This window comes from Scomber japonicus, chromosome 1 (assembly GCF_027409825.1).
Source record: "Scomber japonicus isolate fScoJap1 chromosome 1, fScoJap1.pri, whole genome shotgun sequence".
Lineage (NCBI taxonomy): Eukaryota > Metazoa > Chordata > Actinopteri > Scombriformes > Scombridae > Scomber > Scomber japonicus.
In genome coordinates, this window is record NC_070578.1 from 11,087,494 (window position 1) to 11,101,138 (window position 13,645).

General features: G+C 38.1%; 1 pseudogene; it reads right to left on the bottom strand.

The window, feature by feature from the left end:
* Positions 1–609: 609 nt before the first annotated feature.
* The window catches only part of LOC128355183 (xaa-Pro dipeptidase-like), a 39,210-nt pseudogene continuing 26,174 nt past the window's right edge, over positions 610–13,645 (bottom strand).

Here is a 13,645-nt window from a genome sequence, read left to right on the forward strand (position 1 = left end):
TTCTTATAGTCATTAGTGTTGTTGCTTCTGTATTTTTTTTTAATTATTATTTTTATTTTAAAATAACTGTCTTGATCCATTTTGATTGATATTCCAATATTATTTGGGTGGTAAACTTATTGTCAGAATACAGAAACCTCAACTTGCAGTGGTGATGCAGCCATGGTATAATGAAGTGCAAACAAGATGTTGCTGACTGGAGTCATGCTCCACTTTCAGCTGATAGGCATTGTTCTGCTTTCATATCTTCAGGGAAAAGCAACTTCACTAGTAAAACTACCTTCAAGAACAGTTTCTGAGGTAACCTTGCTGAAGTTTTCTGAGTGATGTACTTGGTGCATGCTGTGGGAATTTCTCAGTTACATACTGTATTAAAAGAACATACTTTCCAATATTTCTTCTCAGGAAGCAAGCCAGGATTCAAGACTCTCAATATAAATACACAAAAGCAATGTCAAAAATTTGAATAGCTTTCTTTTTGTCCAGAGATGTATTCATTGAGCAGACAAAACAGATTGACAATGAAGTGAAGATGCTATGGGATACTAAGCAGAGCCAACAAATAAGGCAATGATTAAATAATGATATAAATAATGTTTGCTTAATTCTCTATGGCCCCAATATATTGCTGTGGAAGCCGGAGTACTGTTGGTACATATTCTGGTACCAAACAAAGAGCCCATTAGTGGTACCTGGGCTAAGATGGATGAATTATTGACCTAATGTTTAGTGAACTATCAGGATGGTTGGGAAGGAATTATTAAATTACATTCTGTGTGGTCTCAATTTTAACTTGGTGAAACCTTCAGAAACAGTGTGACTGCCCGCATGTCAAGACTTGGAAGTTTCTTAATTGTAGGCCTTTAAATTAAATAAAAATCTTTATAGGGGCAAGTCTTAAGTCAGTGACCTTCAACTTTTTTAGAATATATATGCTTGTTAGTTTCCAGAAAGAAGAAGAAAGTAAATAGAATTATGATGGCCTTAGTAGAAGGCCGATAAATCTGGCTGTCTTTACTGTGAGCTGCTGTCTCTTCCAGTGAAGAACTTCAGTGACCTCTTGTGGCCAATACTTGCAAGTGTATCGTCTAGATAATGGCCATTTTCCAGACCTGAACATTTTTCTATATCAAGTTTATTTTAACATTCAGGTTTTGTGACAACATATCTGAAACATTTTTTTTCCGTTTTTGCAGTTTTCTTTTTCTATAATCTATACATCACCGAATACAAAGTTTTACAAAGACAAAGGACAGTCCATTGCAATACAGAGAAGGGGGAATGTTCTATTTTTCCACTTAAACTTTTCACAATTTTAACATATTTATATATTTATTTACACATTTAATTGTTAAGAAGGTATATAGTGTAGTTCATTTTAAATCTTCAAGTAACCCCAAATTGTTACCCCTACCGGAGGTGTGCGGGCCCGATGGAGCCAGGAAGCAGGGCAGGGCAGTGACTGAGCGCGGCAGTACCGAACACAGACAACACGACGGGAAAGGGCTCGCATGCCACAACAGCGGAGGCCGAGTGGCAGGCTGGCGTCAGAGCGACTTGATGGAGAGGGAGACGAGTACCTCTCCTTCACAGCTGTAAAATGTGTCAGTTTGTTCTTAAGGGAACTTGCACAGCCACTTAAAGTTCCCCTATGCTATGGTAAAACTTTGTTTTGCTTCTTTAGTTTGCTTTGCTTATGAACATATGATTAATTGCCTTATTTGCAGTGGTGTGTGTGTAATATCCATATGGGAGGATATTCAGACTTTAGACTGAGCAGACACAAATATAAGAGACAGGCATCAGCCTGCTAGAACAATATTGCTTCTAATTTTGCTTTTTCATACTTATGCTGCATCTGGCTCCACGTACAGGAGGAGAAGCTGCCTTGAACTGAAATCCTTGGCTGATTAATAGTCTTGATTATGGATTTGCTGACATCACAGCTAACATCTTGGACTTTACTGAGAGTTGTCATTTCTCACTGCTGACGACGGGGCTGAAGTCTTTCATGAACGCCTCAATCTCCTCCACAGTACGAGGGGCGCAGGTCAGCAGCTCCATACCAGTCGCTGTTACTGCAATGTTTTCTTTGACACAAACCTGCACATAGAGATACAGTGATCAGTTCAACATTGTACAATCAAAGCAGGAGACATTCAAAGGCCAACGCATCATCAAATGTAATTATGTGAATAGACAATTCCTTCATTTTTGAATGTGAGCTGTAATAACATGGAAGTTAAATAGAGTTAAACTGAGTAAACCTGTCAAAAGGTCAATTTTATCAGGATTATTGAAACAACATACTAAACTGGGGATTTGTTTACAACCAGACTGTTTTCAACCTTGTCAAATCCTAGAAATGAATTGAGTAATTAAAGATTTAATTACTGAGTTTTTTGTTACATGGTTTTAAGAGATTAATTAGTTAACTTTAATTAGGATTAATAAATTGTTAGTTCAGAAAGGTTTTTATGAGTTTTTGTTCAATAATGGCTGGATGCCTATTACTCATCAGGTCTTTTTAATGAATTCTCTTTACAATTCATCAGGTTCTCTGATATTTTGTATTTAAATCTACCTTAACATTTCCATATTACTCCCTACACCCTGCAGTCTGTGACTTTAACATCTTCAAATCCATGTCTAATGCAGCAGAGTGCAGACATTGAGACAAGGACAACAACACTAGATAGATATGACAGAGACTGCTTAAGGGATTGTAAGACATTTTGGGACATTTTGCCTTGCAACCTTGTGTGTGAATTGCAGTATTAGTGGGCTTTGTAGCACTAATCCTGTAGACAACTCGACTCATGTTTACTACCCCTCTGGTGAAACCAAACTGTGAAACAAACAAATAACAGTGTGCAGGCAAACTGACCCCTCCGAAGCCACGGAAACGAGCCAGCACTTGGTTGTTGATGAAGCAGCTCTGTGCAGGGTTGGCCAGGGCCTGATCCAGCAGGTGGTTGATGAAGTATATACCAGGCTCCACGGTGAGGACCATCCGCTCCTGCACCAGGCGGCTCATTAGGAGATGAATCAATCCAGGCTCATCTATACGCTCCACCCGCTGCTAGACAACAAGACAGTTTAAAACTGCGGTTAAAAAATAAAACTTTTTTTCCAAGTTTCCTGATAATAGCATTGAGATTATATATATATATATTTTTTTTATCATTTTGGATTAAATATACTGGAAGGAACACTTAAGTATGAATTGAGATGTGACTGAAAAAATGATGAGGTATAAATGGATGAAATTTTATTATTATGCCAGATCCAGAAGGTCTTATTGAAACCACCAGTGTTCAGAGTTCAGGCAATATTTGACCTTCCCCTCTCCACTGGCCTTATTTTGAACTTCCAGTAGCTTGGTGTAATTTTGTTCTCACCTCAGGGTAGCCTCCCACATCGTGCACATCGATGCCCAGCAGGTGTCCCAGGCCGTGAGGCATGAAGACGGAGCCCATGTGGACCTTCATCATGTCCTCCAAGTTGCCATTCAGGGTGCCGATCTTCACCAGCTCCTCCAGGTGAACCCGGTCAGCCAGGCGGTGCATGTCGGTCCACTTCACACCTTCAGAAGAAACACAACAGAACAAAACCATTTTTTATCCCGAACTTTTTATCACAATCTCATTATCCCAATGATTGTAATTAACTTATAATACATCATTTAAGTGGTGACCTCAAAGCCCATCAAAATATGGGTATGAGATCAGGTTTAAATTTTGCTTGGAGGTGTAGTTTTCAAAGAACGGAATTGGCAAAACACCAGCAACTGTAATTAAAAATCATTGTTTAGCTTATCTGAAAAACATGGAAAAGCATTCCTGTAATTATGGTAATTATAACCCAACCCATACCAATAACGATAAAGCATGTTTGTTTGTTTTTAAATACAGATCCCTAAAACTTCTTTATTAAAAGAATTTTAACAAAGGTATGTACCCAGTGGAATCATTTACAGTGGAACAATTAACTTGAACTTGGAACTCTGGTGGACAATTTGTATAATGGAGACACTGTGTCTGAATGAGCTCTCAGCATTTCTGTACCGTAATTATATTTACTTATTGGTAATACTGATAAATCTGTAGTAAGCTAATATTGCCTCATAGCAGCCTGGCTCCAATGGTCTTAAATATAGGTACACAATAAAGGTACCAATAAATTGCAACAAAATTAAGTGCGATTCACCTCTGTGCTAGTGGTACTTCAAATCAAAGATCAAATTTATATACCCTTTCTCAGTTGACTTCATAGATCCTGTGACCTCAATAGTTGGTAACTGAGATGATAACCTGATTTGATGGCAGCGATGGCGGCTAGGGAGGACTTGAGGACTGCCTCATAGATGGCTCTCTGGTCTGGAGTGAACTTCCCATTGGCTGGGAAGGAGCAGGGGATGTCTGAAGTGTAGCAATAGTTCTAAAACTCTCCACCCATGTCGAAGAGACTGCAGGGGACAAACCATCTCAACTGTTTAGAAGTGCTTTGTGTCATTGACAGCAACAACAAACAGGCGGATGAATAACTGAGATGACAACTTCAACAGAACAGCAACATAATGAAATCTATGCCTATGATAATGCCTGCGACTATGATAATGACAATCCTCTTTTGAAGAATCTGTTGAGTTTGTGAGTAAGTCACACCGCTCACATTACAAATTGCTTAGAGTTAAAAAAAAACAAACAAACAAAAAAACCTACTGAGATTTACTCACCACATGTCTCCATCTGCAATTGTGTCATCATTGGGAGCTCCAGGATGACCATAGTAAATGATAGAGGAATTATTGCCCCTGGTGATGAACAGTGACATGATTACATTAATTAAAAAGACAGTACTAACTACATATCTACATGGTGGTAACTGCATAATGTATGACACATATAGCTACTACTAAAACAATTTTAAAGTAATAATGTATTTCAATAAAGCATTCCAGCCTTTTCAGTTCTCATCAATCTCCCTTTACCATTGACTAGAAAGCCTAGACATGTTGTCTCTTTGAAGAATAATTGTGATGGCTTGGTCCTAGTTTTTCAAGATCTTCATTTGAACAAGAAAACAACTTGCAATCACTGACCACTAATCCCCAGAAAATGCTCATTACACATGGCCTTTAATACAAAAGGTCAGAGCATGATTAGCGTTTCAAAATTCTTCATCCATAATGATGCTGCTAGCTGGCAACAGAGAATGATGCTTTGCTCTGTTTTCCAGAACATCGTTTGGTTTGGCCAACAAGACCCCTGGGATACTTAGTGAGTGCCAATATCTCTACAACCAGCTATGCATCCTGATGATACTTTATGTTCAAACCCCTGAGGGTGGTGGAGTGCCACAGACACTTGAGGGACAGTATTTTATATGAAGAGGTCATAACAAGAAGCATGTCTGTCCAGTTACACATGAACCCTTTTAACTTTCATTGACAGTAGGGTCTTGATTGAACTTTTTTTTTTTGTTGTTGTTGTTGTATTGGTTTGAATCATATTATAATGTGTTTCAGATATTTCTGTTTGTTTATTGATCGGATTGTTCAGGTTAACATGTGAATACAGAATCTGATCTGAATCTTTGAAGGGGCAACGTAACCCTAACCCTCTGATTTCAAAGCATCCTTAAGTTAGACTGATGAAATTATCCTTATCAATTAATCCATCAAATGCGACATTAAGAAAACCAGTATGTAAGTAATTTAGCACATCAGAAATAAAACCAGTAAGGAATTTATCGACAAACTCTCACGTTCCACAGATACAGGTGTACGAGGTGTGACGCATTCCTCCTTTGGTCCAGCAGGTGCTGGAACAGGCTGCAAGGGGAGGAAAAAAGCACTCCTTCAAAGACAAATCCCTGTAACAGAAAGGAAACTAAAACATTTCAGCACAGCGGAGATCAGAGAAAACACCAATTAGCTGAAGGACTTGCACTGCCCTCTTCCTGACTCCATGCTTTTAAAGAATTCATTGAGCACTTATTCTTTAATCATCACACGGCTGAGCACATCAAACACTTCGTCTCGACAGCATTGCAACGCTGTGTAGGATGACAAGCCCATGAATCAAAAAATTATCTACAACATGTCTGAAAGCTTCATTCTGAATCTATATCCATCTTCCATTTGATTATGACCCTGTTCCTTTAATAATATATAGGCCTGTTATTTAATCTCATATTTATTTTTTTTGGACACACCTTCCCATTCAATTAATGAGATAGTGTGTCCAAACGTTTGACTGGTACTGTACCTACAGTATACAGTCATTTCAGGTCAATCAGTGTCATTATGGCCCCGTGAAGCATGTGACATAATGTAGCGCACTCACAACAAACAAAAACCTTACAGTACTTATTTCATGACACAATAATCACACTTACTGAACTGTCAACATGTACTGAGGCATGACATTTCTTTTGGTTCAAATTGCTGGTTCATCACTTTCATGAGTAAGATTACAGAAATTTTTCCAAAACATGGCCTACAAAAGATGACCCATTGACAAAATGCACCACTTACCTCTCCATTTCATATTCTTTCTGTTCAGGTTTCACAAGTGCTTATATGTAATCTGCTTCAGAGATACAGGCAGAAAATGTCCATCCAATGTGCAAAGGATGCAAACCGTATACTTAATTTCTGTGTCAAACTGATGCAGTTGTTCAAAATGCTTGCCATGTTACACCCTGCTGGTGAAACTCCGCTCTATGACAAGACACATTTTGTGACATTAAATGTAACCTGAGTGTGTCTCTGTGGTCAGTAAAATGTGGGTCATGTTTTGTGTTTAGTGTCATTTATTATTACTTTTCCTGAAAGTTTCTTTTTCCCCACTTAGTTTATTGGATGAACTTTTAACAAAATACTGTGAATTGTGGATTATTCCCTTCAGGATAGTCTACAGTTTTTATTCAAAGTGGACATGAAGAGTTCATAAGTGGCCTCACACAACTGCTGATAGAGAAGAACATTTTCTATTTTTATTCCAGAAAGGGTGACACAAAACACCTGGTTCCACACCTCAGAAAACTGCGTCTAATGATCACACTCTTAACAATAGGGAAACAGCAGAGGGAAAAATGTTGAATGCTGATGTGACAGTGAATTCCCAGAGCAGATCACATTAAGAGGTTAACTGCTCCACAGCCCCTGAAGAGGTTATTCATTGTGAGAAGTGAAATTTCTCTTCACAAGTGAAATATTGCTTTAATGTTACAGATTGTTGGTCAAAGGCTATCACAGTTAACTGCTGCCCTCCAAGCTACTGGATGAAGATAAAATCTATAACATTTAAACAGTTTATAGCCTTAGAAGATTCTGACTTCTTGAATCATCTGGGCAAGTTTTAAACTCAATAAGCTTTACAGTTTGCTTTGATACTTTGGGTGTTTAATTTTAAGCTCTAAACTTTCCATTTCTTTTGATTCCTTTCTCAAATTGTTTGGAAAATTCAAATATATCAATGTGAGAGTCCTTGCAGATGAATATATATTATCAATCTTACCATTTTGTGAGCTTCACTGGAAATCCTGTTGGTGTAGCGCAGGACCTCCAGCTCCATATCTGTCTTAGTCAGGCGGCTGCAGGAACACACAGAAACAAGAAGTGTTCATACATGCACATAAAGCACTAGCAGCATTTACAACCAAACAGCACAGAATTCATACCACCAGAACATTAAGAATGCAGTATCATGTGATGGGTGAAAGGAGACATTTTTGAAATGTATCTACACTGCTAATAACTGTCCTCCATCATTCACAGAAAAGTTGTACATACTGTACATAACACCTGTTGTTTCTAGAAATTCCAGAGGGAAACTTTCTCATTATCTACAATTACAGAGTTTCCACCAATTTCACTGATTTAAAACTGAGCTTCAGACAACATCAGAACTAAACTGAGGCCATTTCTTATTACTTATGAATGTGAATGCTTCACTTTAGATAGTAAGAAATGAAATAAATACTGGAGAGTATTCAGGATTCCTTCAATGATAGAACCAAATACAGCACACAGTGCAGTTAATAACACAAATCAAAGTTAAAAACCCCCCAAAACAAATCAAAAAAGACCATTAATAAAGAGCCATTTGAAGGGGCAAAGGGGTTCAATCAAGTCTTTCTCCCCAGGAGGTGTGCCTGAAAAGCATTCCTCCTTATTTCACAAAATGTCAATTCATCTGGAGGGTGCCAACCCTAATGCCAAGGACAACCAGGCAAGCACGAAGTCCATTACATCTGTGTAGGCTGGCTTCTAACACTAAGGGAAAAAAAACAACCCACAGAAAAGCCCTGCTTCTGATGGCAGACACACAATTACCTGACTGGGCAGCTGCAATTGCCAAGGTTTGCTAGTTACATGCAGCAGAATCTGACTGAAGGAATAATTTGGAAATGAAAGGAGACACTACAGTAATAATTCCTATCTTGAGTGGGCTTTCTCAATAATATTACTGAACATTTTAAGTACTTACCACTCCACAATGACTGGGTGTAAGAGAGTGTTGTTCACTTGGAAGCTGATTTTAAAACAAAACAAAAACAGCAAAATTATGAATATAAATGCAAGTTTATGCAAATGGTTATCCAACCATTGAAATAAATGTGATTACTTTTTCAAAAGTTGTCAGGTTCAGAGTGTAGAAAAGATAAAAGGCTGTAATATATACATGTTTAAAAAAAGAACAAAGAGCAGTAGTAAGGACAACAGGACAACATCACCGTTAAATGATAACCTACGAGCAAAAGCAAGATTGTTTACTTAATTAAACTATAATCAGAATTAGGTTAATCAGTAACAATTGGTATGCATGAGAGACTGGTGCATCCTTGGTTATAAAAGAAAAGAAAAACACAACAATAACCTCCCAGAACAAAGTATAATTATGTTAATGCAAATTGACTCCAATTAAACATACCGGCTAATTCCTTCAAAGGAAGCTTCACGGCAGATGCTCCCACTATCTGTGTTCTGTCCTCGCTGCATAGAAAAAAACAAACACGTGAAATGAAATCACACATGGGTCCAATGCTGTACATAGATTGGTCTGTGGCTGATCATCTATTCCATTGTCACAGAAAGACAAAATGTTTTTGGGAGCTTTTGGAAGTAGTGAATCATTCTTAAACTGCACATTTTAACCATGTTCTACGGCGATGCCGATGCTTCCTCATCCAGACGTAGCCTCCGAAGGGCCGACTGTGGGGCATCCAGCTTACTGTGATGCACTGTCCTAACTACACTCTGAATGAGAAAAACTAGAAATGGATACAATAAGTAACTTAAATGTGGGGAAATAAACTGTATACCAGTGTTAGGAGAACTGCTGGACTCAGGTTGGTGAGGACATCAGCAATCTGTAAAGAAGCAGACAGGGAGTAATTAGAAGACTGAAACACACAGTAGAGCAGCAGATTAATCTGCTTTCAGGCTGCAGAATAAAGGTCACTCTGGCAGGCACTGTTGTGGCTCTGTGGCCTCTCTGGTCCTCAGCAGCACACTGAATGACAAACCTCAAGCGACTTTATTACTCCTCTGCTAACAGCGTAAATGTCAGGTAAAATATCCCTGGCTCAATGTTCACAGACACTGTGTTGATATTTGAGGATTGCTATTATTACCCAACTAAATCCAAGTTGAAGCTTCAATACATCAATGATTAGCTGCAACAATAACTTCAAAGTGTCATTGGTGACAAATGTGACATTTTCTCATTTTCACACCTAGTTGAAAGTTTTGGACTGAAAGTATGTGGTACAAGTTTTTAATGGCTGAATAATAATTAATTGCAGTGGTAAAAGCCATTTTTGTAACCCACTGGAGTAAAACACACTTGTCAGTCAAGTAAAGCCAAGCAGAAGATTAAAGTTTGTAGAGCAAACAGAAATATACAAAACAACATACAGTTAAGTCCGTAAATATTTGGACAGTGACAATTTTCACAATTTTGACTCTGTACGCCACCACAATGGATTTGAAATGAAACAATCAAGATGCAATTGAAGAGAAAACTTTCAGCTTCAAATGTGACTGGGCAAACTAACATCATAAATGAAAGGTTATTTTTTAATCCTTTTTTGAGAATCCTTTGCATGTAATGACTGAAGTCTGGAACCCATGGACATAACCAAAGACTGGGTTTCCTTCTTTGTGATGTTTTGCCAGGCCTTTACTGGAGATGTCATCAGTTGTTGTTTGAGGGTCTGTCTGCCTTAAGTTTTGTCTCGTCAGCAAGTGAAATGCATCCTTCATTGGGTTGAGATCAGGTGATTGACTCAGCCACTGCAGAATATTCCACTTCTTTGCTTTAAGAAACTCCTGAGCTGCTTTGTTTCAGTATGTTTCAGGCCCATATGGCATATGGTTCTTGTCCAGATGTACTGAATTTGGCTGATAGTACTGTATATCTCTATACCCTTTAGAATTCATCAGACTAATTATGTCCTCTGTAACATCATCAATAAAAACCAGTGACCCACTGCCATTAGAAGCCATGTATACCCATGCCATCATACCACCTTGTTGTAAGGCCCACCTCCTGGGGAGAGTTATTCACTTGGCTGGATGTTGTGAAGGGTTTTTCTTATCATGGAAAGGATCTTGAGGTCATCTACCACAGTTGTCTTCTCTGGACATCCAACGCAGACCGACTTCCAGTGTGTTCTTTTTCTCTTAGAATGTACCAAACTGTTTATCTGGCAACTCCTACTGTGATCTCTGATGTTTTTTCCTGTTTTTGCTGCCTTCGGATTGTCCACATGTTGTAGATTAAAAGGAACACATTTCAAACACCACATATGGAATCAACTCCAGACCTTTTACCTGCTGAAATGATGATGAAATGCCCCCCCCCCCCCCCCAAAAAAAAAAACAACAAAAAAACCCAAAAACAAATATTAAGCACGTAAACAAGTAATATGAACAATAGACAATAGTGAATATAAAAATAAGGACAATTTAACAGAGGACATAAAAAATAGTAACAGTATAAACAAAAGGAATATCTGTATTCTCCGAATGATAAATCAGTGTGATTTTGATGAAACATATACTGAACTGAAAAATATCATACATGAGGTACTGTACACAGTAGTGTATATTAATAGTTCAGTTGTCAATTGTCAGTTGAGGGGTGTGTGTGGTCTACTGGGAGCAGTGCTAATTGTACATTACTTTAAAAAGAGATGGTTATATATGAAATAATTCTTCCCCCAATTTGGATGTGAATACTCTCAAATTAAAGCTGATAGTCTGCACTTTAAACCCATATTCATTACAACTGTAACTTGAATATTTTTTGGTAAACAGGTAAAATAAAAATTCTGTCAATGTCAATGATATGAACCTAACTCCAGGCCATTGCACATACTTGAACCAGAACAACATGAAGATAACCTGAAGTTATTAAGAACATAGTTTTCACATTTCAAGTCTCGACACACTGCTGTGAAGGTGAACTGTTTGCATATTAAACAGGCCCGTGCTGAGAAAGTTTGTGTGTGTGACAAGTGTGTGTGTCATGTCTGAGTGTTTGAAAAATAGACAACTGCTCAAATATTCATGACCCGGTTCTTAACAAAAAGAAAGATTGTTCTCTTTTAAGTCCTTCTGTGTACCAGCACTGCCTAAAGAATAGTGAACACCAGCCAGTAATGTCTTTGTCTGACTAGATAACAGTTACAGTGACACCAAAGAGGAGGATGTTATTATGTCAGTTAATGTTTCCTAATATTATACTACAGCATTGACCTACTATTGCTTTGTGAAAGAACTGGGTGTTGATTAAAGTGATGATCTGCATCGTAAATCTAACAACTCAGGCGACTCTAGAAATGTGAAAATACCTGAAGTGTCCTCTGCAGGGTGTGTCATTAAAAGGTCACAGTGTAAATATAGAAATTTAAGTAAAATGATATGTGATCATTTTACATGAAAACTTGGTGATTTGTTGGCCATGAAAGCTTTTATGTTACAGTCTGAATATGTTATTTTGATTTGTCAACTGGCACTTCTCCAAAATAGCTGGGGAGCTGTCATCCCTCCAATATCGCTCCCCTGGGAATCTGCTGTCAACACTGATATGAATGACTGTTTTCCAAAATTCTCAAAATAAGTAATCACAGCCAGCCTGAACAGAAGTGTAGTTCTTAAACAAGCCTGTTAAAATGAAGACAATGAAGCTGCTGGTTACAAATATAAATTAAAATTCAAAATAAGATCCCAAGAGATTTTTAGTGGCTGAACATTGATGGCTGAAGTAAGGCAGATGGATGTTTAGTGGTGATTTGTTCTATCAAATTAATTATCTATATGACGCTCTATTTACTTTGTGTGTGTCCAACTAGAGACCACATTTAACCATTTGACATTCTTTCACACAATTGTGCACACATGCATATAACATCCAGCTACATGTAAACACACAGGCTTGATCCAGTATCTTTGAAATGTCCATGCATGTTGATTTCTTAGTATCCCGTTGAATAACAAATTGTGACAAATTTGGCTGGCAGTGCTTCATAATTAAATTTTACTTGACATGCTTATTTGAGAAGATCCAATGTCACCTTATACAGCTCAAGGTCCCAGTATAAACCTGGTATCACTCCTACTATCTGACGCCAACTGTACCATTTTTTGCAAACAGGTTCAACAGAAAGAATGATGGCTTTCACCTTTAAAAAGTCAATGGATGCACTACTGTCCTCTCCTGTAACTTCATGGCTCAGTGACTTATAGTCAAAGTTCAGTTACTGCACAGCGAAAAGGTCAGACACACACACACACACACACACACACACACACACACACACACACAGGTTGGATAGATGAGAATCAACAAAGGTAGACTTACATCACAGGCGTATTGCACCTCATCAACAGCATACTTCTCCTTGAAGTGCTGTTTAGTATAGATCCTGTCAACAGATGCAAAACACACAAAGGTCAAGTGCAGAACTAAAGATCGGAGGAAGGAAGCATAATTAAGTATCTGAAACTTGCATAAAAGTACCAATTAAGTTTTAAGTGGAATTTTAGGCCTTTTGCAGGAGGATTCATGATATTCAAAACAATCTACTTATTTGAGCTTATTTGTTCTCTTCTCACACATGTAGCATGTGGACTGGATGACTACGGCCTCTGCTTAGTCAAATGTCACCAGTATTTTTTTTTGACGACAAAAATATAATGTCTTTAAGGGTTCTTGGCAGCATTTACAATGAATTAAATCATCATAAACCCTCTCACACACAGTGTAAACATGTTTGTGTATATTACTGTGTAGCACATGACCATTTCTTCAAGTTACAGCTAACAGCAAAAGGCCAGCGTGTGATGATTGTTGGCTATATACACCATGCTTTGAAGATTACTGTGACTCACTCTCCCATCCAAGTGGCATAGCTTTCAGGCAGTTTGGGAACAAAAAGCATGGATTTCCCTGAGTCCACATCAATGGCTCCATAGCAGTCGGGCTCGGTTACTCCAAAAGACCAGTGGAAGAAAGACTCCTACAAAAGTCAGACAGTCAGTCAGGGCAATAGTGAGGGAGATTATAATAGTTAGCTTGAAGAAAGCAAAGTTAGAGATGATCAGATGATAATATAACATATTGTGTTT